The sequence below is a fragment of the Crocodylus siamensis genome, chromosome 4 (assembly GCF_052110815.1).
Source record: "Crocodylus siamensis isolate JL-2025a chromosome 4, ASM5211081v1, whole genome shotgun sequence".
NCBI lineage: Eukaryota > Metazoa > Chordata > Crocodylia > Crocodylidae > Crocodylus > Crocodylus siamensis.
In genome coordinates, this window is record NC_143398.1 from 139,418,381 (window position 1) to 139,430,439 (window position 12,059).

Consider the following 12,059-nt stretch of genomic DNA (forward strand, 5'->3'; position numbering starts at 1 on the left):
GGATCACGGTCAACTTCCTACCTTGAAGCTCTACCAAATTCCCATTGTTGGGCCCACTTGTGTAACTGGCCAGTTCTGCCTCCTGGGCAGTGCATACAGGGCAGGAACAGCAGCTGGAAGTCTACAAGATGTCGCCCCCTTTTTCTATCACTAATATGTGTTTTGAGTGGCCGTTTCAAAACTGATTTTTGGCAGCAAAAAAGAGGCCAGAGGGTTAACCCCCTCTTCCCCCCCAGTTTCTGCTGCTCACGCCATCACTGTTGTTCTGCCCTCCCCGCTGCTGGAGCAGGAGCCACAACTACTGCATAGGTGCTGGGGTAGGGAGGGGGAATGGGACACAGGGGTTAAAAGGGTGAGACATCCCCCTTTACCCAGCACCTGGTTTTCATGCCTAACTCATACACCCATTGTTATGTTACTGGTTGGGCCTGAAAACCACTATAGAGTAGTGAAAGGGTCAGCAGTTGTAGGCCGGAGTGTGTGGTCCTAACTTTTATCCTAACTACGTACTAACAAGGTAGATGTAGATCAAGTGTAAAACACACACACACACACACACACACACACACACACACACACACACACACACACACACACACACACACACACTGGAAAGCACGTAAGGGTATTTTACTACTAAGGTAGGCCTGTCACTATAGAGGAGCAGCTCTTTAAGGCATACAGCATTATGGCTAAAAAGAGCCAGTTAAGTCCTAGCTGTTCACAGCAAGTAAGACAGCTATGGTCACATGGAGTGTTATACTGACCCACGTGTGAATTTATGAGCTCTCAAGGAAGGTTTTACAATATTTCCCTATGTCTTTTCTATCTCTGTTTTGTTTAGAGAAATAATTAACTGATAAGAACCTAATGAGAGAGAACATCTGATAACAGCATTTGAAGCCTGAAACTGCAATTCCAATGTCATATGAATTCATTTCAATCTGTGCCCAAGTCAGCTGCCTTATCTGCCATGCTACCAAAACCAACTTTATAAGGAAAGCATTAAAAAGACCCAAACTGATCACATTAAAAAATAACAAGCTAGAGGAAAGCCTATATTCCACAGTAAACAAATGGAGCAGAAATGTACTTGATAATGGCAAATGAAAATATGATTCTGTATTTCCTTATCAACATAATAGATGTGTCTACACATTGCCCTACGGCAACATAGCAATGCAGTACATCTCCATATGATGCACTACAGAGACGTAGCGATCATATGGGTCTACATGTTATCACCAGCTATGTCACTATAGTAGCGTGCTCCCCTGGTGTAGTGTGCTGCTATGGTGACACAGCAGCGAAATTTATCCGTGTGCTGCACACATGGAGCAGTAACCACCCGTACTGTACCATCCTTTAGTTCTTCCAAACACGGTGCCATAGGAACGTCCCCATACAGCAACATGTAGACGTGTCCAGTGAGAAACAGATGGAGCTTACTGTACATTTTTTTGTAAAAATATATATATATGCCAATGATGAAGAGGAATAGAAAGGTACCTAATTTTGCAATTATGCATAAAGAAAAAGAAAACCTTTGTGAAGCTGGAGGTGAAATTGTAAATATGTGACGGTAACTTAAGATAGATATACCTTAAGAGAGAGCTTACACTTCCTTATGTGGACACAGCACAGACAGCCTCAGCAAGACTTCAGGGGACAGTCTGATATGGAAAATCTGATCTGAGTCACGTGACCTAATGAGATCTAATCCCAAATTTGGAAAAGCCATTTAGGGCCAGATCTTATTTCACCTATTAGATGTGTAAGTGAACTTTGGGGCCTATGTGTGATCCCATTCCACCCTGCTTGTATCCCTGAATTACTTAAGCATCTAAAGAGTTGGAATAGCTGTACACTTAAGCACCTAAATAGTTGGAATAAAATCTGGCCTTCAGTTGAGGGCACAAGTTGAATGAGACACCCCTGCACTAGACCCTTCTGCCTTTGTAGAGTCCTGTTGGCCTCTGGCTGTATTCTCCCTCCTAGATGAAGCAACTATTTGAACAGTGCTAGGTGAGTACTGTGGCAGGGCACTGGTAGTGCTGTCACTATAAGGATTGGGCCAGGGCAGGGCAGGTGTCTGATGGGGGCAGATATTTTAAGACCCAGCTCCCTGAGCTGAGGGCAGTTCATGATCAGCCAGCAGAGGAGAAATATCGCTCTGCTGAGCTCTGCCAGGAAAACTGCAGAAGACAGGGTGAAGCTATGGGTGTGGAGGAAGCCTCACTTGTTTTGGGTAAGACATGAAACTGCACCCTGCCAGGCCAGGGGGGGTCTGGTGGGGCTCTCTGTGGCAGGGGAATCCACAAGAAATGCCAGGCCAATCGCTTTCCTGGTGAAAGGCAAGTGTGGGGTGCCTTATTATCTCAGCCCCCACATCCCTGGTAGGTTTAACCAGCCCACAGGAGCTCAGGCATATGGGAGTCCTGAGGCAGGGCCCAGGTCGGCAGAGGGACCTGGAGCAGCACCCAGGCTTTTCATGAGTCCTATGGCTGCAGGAACCCTGAGAGGGCCCAGGCATGACTATGGCCACCTAAACCTCACAGGGTGTAATATCCCAGGGCAAAGGGCCAGGCAGGGCTACGGCCACCTGAGCCAGATGGGGAGGGAGACCCAGTGAGGGGGCCGAAGCCTGTGTTTGTTTGTCTATATGTTTTATGAAAGAGCCAGTGCAAACCACTGGTGGATGCCATCTGCGAGGCTTGGACCGCAGTGTAGCGGTGGAATGGAGCTGCAGATATCCCCCTAAACATTGGGGTTCAAAAAGGGCAGCCTCCTGCCTGAGTAACATCCTATTACTATTACATCAAGGTGCGGCAGGAGAGTGAGGTGGGCAGTTGGCCCGTAGACAAGAGGCAGGCCAGTGCTTGCACTGGGCATGAAAGCTTGCCCCTGTCACAAGCATACAATAATGTATGAAGATATGGACATTCAGTATGGTACGCAGAGGTTCTCAGAATATTGAGATGTTCAAAAGTAACCTCAAGTGACTTTAAAATTAAGTGAGCATTCTTCCAAACACAAAAAGGCATTATACTTTGACTGGGTGTGTCTTCATGAGACGCTTTATGCAATAGACTCATCTACTGCACCGTATTCGTCACCATCTACACGTGCTCAGCATTTACTGTGAAGTAACCTACTGTGCAGTTGCCTATTACCTCTAAATACAGGTAGCAGATTAACTGTGCAGTAACAACTGTGCAGTGGCATGTGTGTAGACTGCTGACCAGGAGCAAATTGCTCACAGACAGCAAGAGGCAGGGAAATTGTCCCTTCCCTCAGGCAGCTGCTTCTAAGCCCTATGCCCTGATCCACGGATCGGGGCATGGGGCTGGGAAGCAGCAGCTGGGGGAAGGAACATTTTCCCCAATCCATACCCTGATCCATGGATTGGGGCAAAGGGCTGGGAGGCAGCTGCCTTGCAGGTGATACAGCTTCCCTTACCCCTGGAGACCAGGGCTTGACTCCAGTGCCCCCTGCCAGCCCAGGGCTGGTGCCAAGGGGAGCCTGGAGCTCCCCCTGGCTGCTGTAGGGGGGCATAGCAGGGCTTGAGTAGCCCTACATTGAACTGCTCCTCTGGAAGCAAATTTGCTCCTGATGGGCACATGTGTAGATGCCCTTCTGGGGAAAGCTTACTGCGCAGTAAGCTTACAGCACATTAATAGCATGTGTAGAAGTGCCCACTGAGTGATAAAGGATCAATATACCCCTTGATTTTCTCGCTCAATCTGATTAAAATGATACAAAATGGGAAGATCTTGTACTCCAGAATGCCATGGTTCAAAAGTCCCTGTCCAGTTAATTTCTACTTTTTTCCCTCCAATAAAATAATATAGTGCTGTAAATGATAACTTCATCTGTGCAGGAATAGCTGAGTGTAGTCTGGAAGGACATGGTATTGAAAATCGTTCATAAAGAAAAGTTAATTACTAACTTAACTTTGGAGAGACTGTAAGGTCATTTCTCCATTTTGCTATACCAGTTTTATGTCAGTGATGTTCCACTGAAGTAAAAAAAAATACACTCTAGAGTTTAACTAGCATAAAAGAGGGAAAACTCTAGCCCTAACTTTGGATAATACATCAGAGTTGTTTAATACAGTGCTTTTGTGATGCAACTCTGTACGAAACCAACAAGTAACACTAGCATTTGAAATGTTCTGGCAATCCTTCATGAATTCCCCTCAGCCTGTGTAGAAAGCAGCCATTAAGGGGAACATGGTACTATTGTACAGAGAAAGTATTTAAATATGGTACCAGGATAAAACAGGAACAACCTCGGAGAAATAAAAATAAATTGTATATGGGCAAAATTAGTACATGAGAGTAGGTGCTGCTGCCCATATCTGCTGCCCTTTTACATGTGGTGCTTGGGGTTTTTGTACTCACATAGCAATTTCCTAATGCCAGCAAGCATCAAGTGCTGGGCTCCCTTGTAAGGCAAGTGGTATATTTATTTCCAAACACAGAGGTTCTCATTAAGGAGAAAACATTTGCTAATAGCATCTATACAGAAGCATCCACAATACCAGTGTTTCTTTAGCTGAAAATAACTGTAGACAACTGACGCCTTTAGTGGTAATCTCTGAAAGGAAACCAAGACACTGAAGGTGATATTCAATTTCTTTTTAGCCATCTCAGTAGCAGTGAAGTCATCTACATGGCACTTAAATGAAGATAGCCATTCATGCATGCCCTACTCCTGATGAGTGGGGCCTAGATCCCAAGTCTCCATCTTCCCAGGCAAGTGCCCCAGTCACTGAGTTATTAGAGACAAAACTTTAAAGTGCTCCTCCCCTCCTCCTTGCTAAGAGGGTTTTTGGGCTGAGTATATTTTTGAGCTGTGGATGCACAGCCAGGCATGACTGCAACCAGTGCATAGCTTATTGTGTATGCCCAGTCTATGTGCGCATGTGGACAGGTCTATGCAATCATGCTTCTGAGAAACAAAAGGTCACCCACACATAAGTGCCAAGAATGGCAGGTAGATGATCAAAACCCAGCCACTTAGATGGCTAGAAAGGAATAGAAGGCCACCCTGAGTGTTTAAATAAATCACCCAAATTCTCTCGAAGAATCATTGGAAGATTTGGGAACAGATTCTAAAATTCATAACCCGGTCACCTTCATTAGCAGCTGTTTTAAAACTATGCTGCCCCAGATTTGCACATTTAAAACAGTTGTTATTTAAATGAGACGTCAGACATCAATATTAATTAACTCTTTCTCTCATGTACAGTGCATCATCATTATTGCTTATGGTGATCACGTTAAAGATGCATTTTACCATGCAAATTCTGTACTGATCAGTGCCGCGGCAAGGAAGTTTGGTGCCCAGGGCAAGCCCACAGCAGCAGCCTGCCATTACCCCATGCACAGATCTGGGGGGTGCACAGATCTAGTGCACAGATCCTGCCCTCACCCTGCACAGATCCAGCTGCATGCATGCACGTGGCATTGTTTATTGGCAACATTATCAGACACATCAGCCAAAATTTTTCGAAATACTTGTAACAAAATATTGACTCAACTAGCCTGTTGGCACCCCTTCACTTTGGTGCTGGGGGTGGTCACCCCACTCACCCCTCCCTTGCTATGGTACTGGTACTGATCTCATCACAAATCTCATCATGCAATCCATGCTAACTGCATCAGGGCAGTGATGAATCTAAATAATCCTCCATAGCCTCTGGAAACTCAGTGTTTATTCAGAGATAATTAATCCATTAGCCAAGAATTTTTTCCTAATAGGTAAAAACATGCACTACTTTAGGGATAGGGAAAGGTATCTCCAGACCAAACCAGGCAGGTTAGCTTTTTATAGATGTGGCCAGTCTTGTTAACTAAGGTCTTCATTTTTAGATGTGGCCTATGGATTTCAGGCACCCAACTGGATTTTCACCTTGCTCTTAAAGATGTTGAGTACATGCAACATTGGCTGACTTTTTCTGTAGTTGGGCGGGCTCTGCCACTCTGGAAAAATCATCTGAAGGTGCTTTAAATGCAATACCTGAAAAGCGACTCACGCGAAGTTAAGAGTCTCTTTTGGAGATTTTTGCAGTGCCTTGGGAAGAGAATCTTCCTCAATCTCTCATACTTCCTGTCCAATTTCCACTACCCTAACCTAACACCTTAACTGCTGTCCAGTTCCCAAAGTCCCCTAGCACCTCATATTCTCTTGTCCTCTCCTACCTGTTCTTACTGTTTCCCAGATATACTAGAAAAGTGTACCTTCTACAGAGCATCACAAAAAGGGGAGTGAAGCTCTGAGGGGCTATATCTTACTGGGAGCAAATAACATACGGTGGTTTCTCCCCTCTTGACTTTCCCAAGATTTTTGTTTTTGATGCCCCTTTGCGCTTCTATGTTTAGTCCATATTTGCTACCATAGATTATGATGATGCTCAGCACTCGCGCTCTAGGCAGCCTCCTGACATGGAAATTACCAGGCTGATCACACACATGCATGGAGGAAGCAGGGAGCCAGAGACAGCTGTTGAACTACACCTTGATTTACACTTGTGTAAGTGAGAGAAACAACAGACTCCGAATGTTTAAAGCATAGCCATGCTGAATGCTTATGAATTATAAATGCTAAAAGCATGAGTATACACTACCCAAGACTTAGGTGCACCTTGGAAATTATATCCCAGTAGTGTGCTGTTTCTGGAGAATGTGAGACATAGCACACTGCTACATAAATACCGAGTTCTACTAGTATTATAAACACTGCCATAGAACTAAATATTGCCAACGCATATGTGCTTTATGACAGTGCCTTGAAAAACCACGACTATAAAATCGTCATGACCCAAAACCACTTCTTATCGATTTTTCCCAAAAAATGTAGCCACAAATTTAAAAAAAAACCAAGAGAAAGACTAAAGTTAGGGTCCTAAATCTCTATTTGGACACCTGCTTCCTTGTCAAAAGCGCCAAAGAAGCAGCATGTCTCACTGAGCTGAAGTTCTTAGTTCCTTTTTGGGAAAAACTAGATCAATTCTGGCTAATCTTGCTCAATAACTCTACCCTTGACTTCTGAACCTTTTTTCCCCTTCTGTGCATTTTCAGTAAAAGCAATGATCTTCCCCTTTTCAAGTTAGTGGCAATGAACGGTTGCTCATAATCTCCTAAAATGGCTGCTTAGCTAAATGTTTTCCCTTGTTTACAGCTATGAAGAGAACACACTTCTTTTTAGTCCTGCTGAGGATTGCTCATGCACATTTAAACCAATATCAGTGAATTTGTCTTTAGGGCAGCAAATAACACCACTTCAACTTCTGGATATAGATTCAGACACACCACGCCTGGCACTGAAAAAAGATAGCTTAGCATTCTCCCATCTTTACGTCACTCACCAGTATCTTTCAATCTAATAGGCATCTATCTACTCATGCAGCACAAATTCACCTGCCCCAAAATGGCAACCTCTAATGTTAACCATCTATAAATTATCTTCCCATGCTCTATACTTTTTTCTAGTGCCCTCCTCCCAGGTATGCATGGAAACCCTCTCCAAACTGGGTTTGCCAAGAGGACAAGCCTCTCTACAAGTCAGCTTGTTTGCATTGTGTTTATACTTTTCATTTACTATATAAAGTGCTGACAATTATTTATTACACAGTACAGACAACATGCTTGGCCCTGTATAAAACACAAAGATGAAAACAATCCCTGTGTCATGACTGTCTCTTGGCTGGCACACGGGGAACTAAACTAGAGACCTCCACAGCTAAAAGCATGAGCTGCTCCAAGAGGGCTATAACAACTCATGCAGATTTTGGAGGGGTACCATGTGGCTAACAGTGAGTTACACCTGCCTCAGAGAATTTTATAATCTGACACACTGAAAAGACAGAAGAGAGAGAAGGAGACTCAGAGCAGCCATCTTTTCCACCCAAAAGTCAAGCAAAACCCCAAGCCACCCCAAAATCTTTTAGAATGGCAGTAGTTATACAGCCTCTGGGTAGGAAGTAGATTGCAAAACCCTTCCACAAGTCATCTCCCTCAACATTATTATAAGTTACTCTAAGGCCCCTCAGATCACTCCATGCTAGTTTATTCATCCTAAACAAGCCTGTGTACTGGCCAAGATACCTTGTTTCCTGATATTAAGCTTGAATTTCCTTGATTGTTTTAATGGATCTTGTATTAAAGCATCCCTTGACAGCTTTAATCAGTATGGCATAATCTGCTTACATTAAACTGCTTGTCATGACAGAAATCGTATGAAAGGACTCCTTCCCACACCTTATCTCAGAAGAAACTCTCTCCTCATATACACACATGCCTGAAAAGCACCACAGTTGGAAAATACGGTAAGATCAGGGTTGGAAGACTCATGCTAGAAATGCAGGAATTTAGATTCAAGGAATGCATCCATCAACCGAGTGCTGTGCAACTACTAGGTGGCCAGGGGCCTCATGCCCCACAGGCAACATAAGCAGGAACCGTGCACCCTGTGTAGGCTGTACCAGTTGGGGTTGTGGGCCCCTGGGCCATGCGATGCATGGATGCCCCCCACTGCACCACGTAGCACCTGCCCTCCCCTGTTCCACCCACTGACCACTGTAGTACATGCCTGCATGGGAACTAGGGCGGTGTGAAATTTTGGCAGCCATTTTGTTTCGGAGGTGTTTCACTGCCCAAAATACTGAAACTGAACTGAAACGGAAGGCTCAGAAACACCTCTGAAACTAAACAAGGCACCTGAAACATTTCAGAAATGTTTTGGAAAATTTCAGTCAGGCTTGCAAGGAAACAGCTGTATGCTGCTGCCCTGCTGCATGATTCAGCTCCTCAGGGAGCAGAGATCCATGCCAAGGGTCTCCTCGCCATTGCTGCCCACCCCGCGCTGCCCCAGCCACATGGGGCTGCATGGCAAACAGCCACATGGGGCAGCAGTGGTGAGGAGACCCTGACATGGATCTCTGCTCCCTGTGGAGCCAGGCTGCGCTGGTCCATGCCGTGTGACCTGACTCCAGAGGGAGCAGAGATCTGAGGCTGCATGGGGTGGGCAGTGGCAGTGAGAAGACCCCAGTGTGGATCTCTGCTCCCTGCGGAGCCAGGTCACATGGTAGGGTAGTGCTGGTCCCTGCCACGTGACTCAACTCTGCAGGGAGCAGAGATCCAGGGCTGCATGGGGCAGGCAGCAGCGGCAAGGAGGCCCCAGTGCAGATCTCTGCTCCCTGCAGAGCCGAGTCGTGTGGCAGGGACCAACAGGCTTGCTCATCACTCTGCACTGCTTCCCTGCCCTGCGACCCAGCATGACAGGGATCAGAGATCTGCACGGGGGGTCTCCTTGCCTGTATGGAGGGCAGAAGCCCCCCCACTAGACAAGCCACCCACAGCCCTGTCTTGCTTCCCTGCAGCCCCCGGCCCCAAGACCCACCCGGCTTGGTAGGGCTGTATGAAGCTTCTTTTGCAGCCCGTTTGAAACAGATTCGAAGGAGATTCGGCCGAAACGTAATAGGACAGTGATCCAAGACACCGAAATGAATCACTGTTCTCTGAAATGGCTGAATCTGAAACCAAATCGAAACACAGCTGTTTTGTACAGCCCTAATGGGCACCCCTGACCAATGCTGCACCATGGGCCATGTGGCCCTGGCTTCACCATGAGTGCCCTGCACAATGCCACACTACACCACACTGCCCCAGGCTCAGAAGGCAGAAACCAGAGGAGGGAGGGGGAACCCAGAGACTTCAGCTGCTATTGCAGTGGGACTAACAGGGGGAATTGAGAAGCATAAGCCTAGGGGCTGCAAGTTAACCCCTTAGGCTGCATGCAGCTTGTGCACCCCCAGTTGGACAGCCCTGCATTAACCTAAAGGTTCCGTGTCTGCCATGCTTCTCATCAGTGTGTTTGGGAGCACTAACACCATCCTTCAGCTTGTCTAGCCTCCTCCTTGAAAACTTTTCTCCACAGCAGAGGAAAAGGAATCTGGTGAAAGGATATAGTGGACGCTCCTAATGGTTAATGATATACATTTCAGAACTCAAGGTATCACAGGCTGTTTTCACCCTTCTTCTCAACTTGCTGCTCGAGATAGCAAAGTTGCTCAGGAAGGCTAGGGACAGAAATTCAAAAAGCCTGAGCTTGAATTGATTCAGTCTTTGCAGGTTAGTCTAACCTGGCTAGGCTAAATCAGTTTTGTAACCAGACAGACATCTCAGAAATGCAGGCACATGCCTGCTGTGGCTCAGGCTAAAAGCCAGGGGGTGCTAGACCAGCCCTCCTTTTATGTCCACAGGACTGACCATAGGGGGGCATGGCCAGGTCCCAGCAAGATTTTCTGATTATTCTCCCACTTCTGAGCAGCTCAGCAGGGAAAGTTTATCACCCCAAACTCAGTCTTTATCAACTCATTTAGAAAACAAAGCCTCTCTTCATTAATGAATAGAGCTCCTCTTAAACAGCTCTTCCAAGGAAGGACATTAAGCTACCTGTTGATTAGCTCCAAAAAGCCTGTCTGCCTGTTGTCTCCCACAGCACAGACCATAGACAGCATGTGGTCTGCTAGCTAATGCTGAGGTGTCTGAGTAAGGCAGAAGGGAAGGGGGAATAATCCCTGCTTAGCAGGGGGAAGCCAGGGAGATGCTCTGTGCCTGCAAGTCTCTGCTGGAGCTGCAGCCTGGGAGCAGAGGGGAGGGACCAGCCCTGCTGTGGAGCAGAGAGCCCCACCCAGCCCAGAGAGCATGCTGGGATGCTGGAGATGTCTGGTTTATCTTAAACCAACATGGGGTCTGGGACAGACATTGCATAAACCAGTTGACCCAAATCAGTTAAGTCTAATACTATATTCATCTGTTCTGTTATAGGTCTACACCAGTTTCTGATCACTTAAACCAGTTTATGTATAATGGCTGTCCCTAGATGAGATGAACTAACCTTCTCTGAGAATGGGAGGACCCCTCTTTCTGCTGTAATAAGAGAGAGAGAAAGAGAGAGATGTACCACACAACAGATTTTTTTGTTGCATGAGAAGCAGTGCCCAGCTGTTTATGCTGGGATCAATGCAAGGATGCCCAACATTTTCAAAATATGTTTCTCCAAATAAGCCAAGGTCAGGATGGAGTAAGTCAATATGATTTAAACCACTGATTTGAAACATGATTTAAAAATGCCAAGTGAGAAACCTTGATTAAATTATTGATTTTAATCTTGTTTTGCATGTGTATGTTTTTGGTTATTTTCCTAAAAATATTTTGGTATAATTTAGTACTTTTTGCTAATGAGGAGGGATATATTATATTTATACATCTTTATTTAATGAATTAATTAGCATAATGTAAATTTATCCAGATTCTTAATTTTCATTATAAAGCTAGAATGTGAGAATGGTGAATGATGCATTTCTTATTAGTGAGAGAATTAATTTTTACTCGTATTGACAGTCAAGCTGAATTTGGATTGAAATTTGAACTTAATTCAAAACCAGCACACTGAAATTGTTTATATTAGTCACATAATACTTTAGAGTGCTAGAAATAAGAAAAAACACATTTGTATTCAAAGCCAATTTATTAAACAAAGGAAGCATTATCTGTAGTTGGTGACCTGAACAGAATATTTTGTTTACCGTGTTCTTTTAGGTTGCAGAGATACTAGGTTTTGTCCTCTAACATCTCATTTTAATTCATGGTTTAGACATTGTATGCTTGCTTTTTCAACTCCTAATTAGTTTCTCGACTTTGAATGAACTAGTCATTGGAATGGTTTAACTGGATAACATGAAATGCAGAAAACCTTTATTCTGCACCTTCATAAGAAGCTATTTCTGTCAGGTCTAGGGCTTCCACATATCCTAGTTCCAGGGATCTAGCCAACAATTTCCACCAGTTGATTTTCCTTTCATTAAATGTCTAGCAGGAAGTATCCACTGCTTGAATATCTTTTATTTAAGAGATTACAGTAAAAACATAGATGTCACACTTTCAAATAAGTGTATTTTAAACAGAAAAATATATTTAAGTTAAAAACTGATTTAAATAAAACATTTTTAAAATAAATAATTGATTTTTTCCCCCTCTGGCCAAGGTCTC

The 12,059-nt window shown here is 44.8% G+C and overlaps 1 protein-coding gene across 5 annotated transcripts in view; it reads right to left on the reverse strand.

Moving 5' to 3' along the window:
- Positions 1–12,059, reverse strand: part of TSPAN9 (tetraspanin 9) — a 290,042-nt gene that overhangs the window by 44,136 nt on the left and 233,847 nt on the right. The window lies entirely within an intron of this gene.